Genomic DNA, 712 nt, shown 5'->3' on the forward strand with positions numbered 1-712 from the left:
AAATAGGATGGCTAAAAGGAAAATGTAACAAAAAAAAAAAAAAACAGCTAGATTCCAAGACAAATGTAGAAAACTAAAAACAGGAACATGTCAGCATTGGACCCTGCCAGGTGTCCAACAGATTCTTAAAGACACTTAGAGAGGTCAAGGTCGAGAGCTTCAAATCTTTTTGTAAGATATTCCAGGAAACAGGAGCGGAATAGGAGAAGGCCCTTTTGCCTAGTTCAGTCCTCATTGAGGGAACACTGCAGTTAATAATGTCCTGAGAGCGCACTCCATAGCTGCACTCACGCAGAGACATGTAGGAGGAGATGTATGAAGGCAACAGACCAAGAAGTGATTTAAAGATGAAAATATACCAGTGAGAAAGTCTGCGTGAAGTTAATGATGTCCAGTTAACCAGTGAATACAGGGTGCAGTGGTGGGTACGATAATCACAGCCAGTTATGAATCTTAGTGCACCATGATAGACAGCATCCAACATCTGCAGGGTTCTTGTAGGAGCGTTCATGTAAATAATGTCACCATAATCAATTGAGGGAAGGAAAGTCACAGATACAAGGCGTTTTCTAGCATTCAGGGTTAGACAGGATCTGTTTCTGAAAAAGAAACCCAGTTTAACTTTCAGTTTCTATATCAAGTTTTCCACATGGAGCTTAAAAGAGAGATGTGAGTCGACCAAGATACCCAAATATTTATAGGAATCAACAAA

Source organism: Nematolebias whitei, chromosome 10, assembly GCF_014905685.2.
Source record: "Nematolebias whitei isolate Nwh7 chromosome 10, NemWhi1, whole genome shotgun sequence".
Lineage (NCBI taxonomy): Eukaryota > Metazoa > Chordata > Actinopteri > Cyprinodontiformes > Rivulidae > Nematolebias > Nematolebias whitei.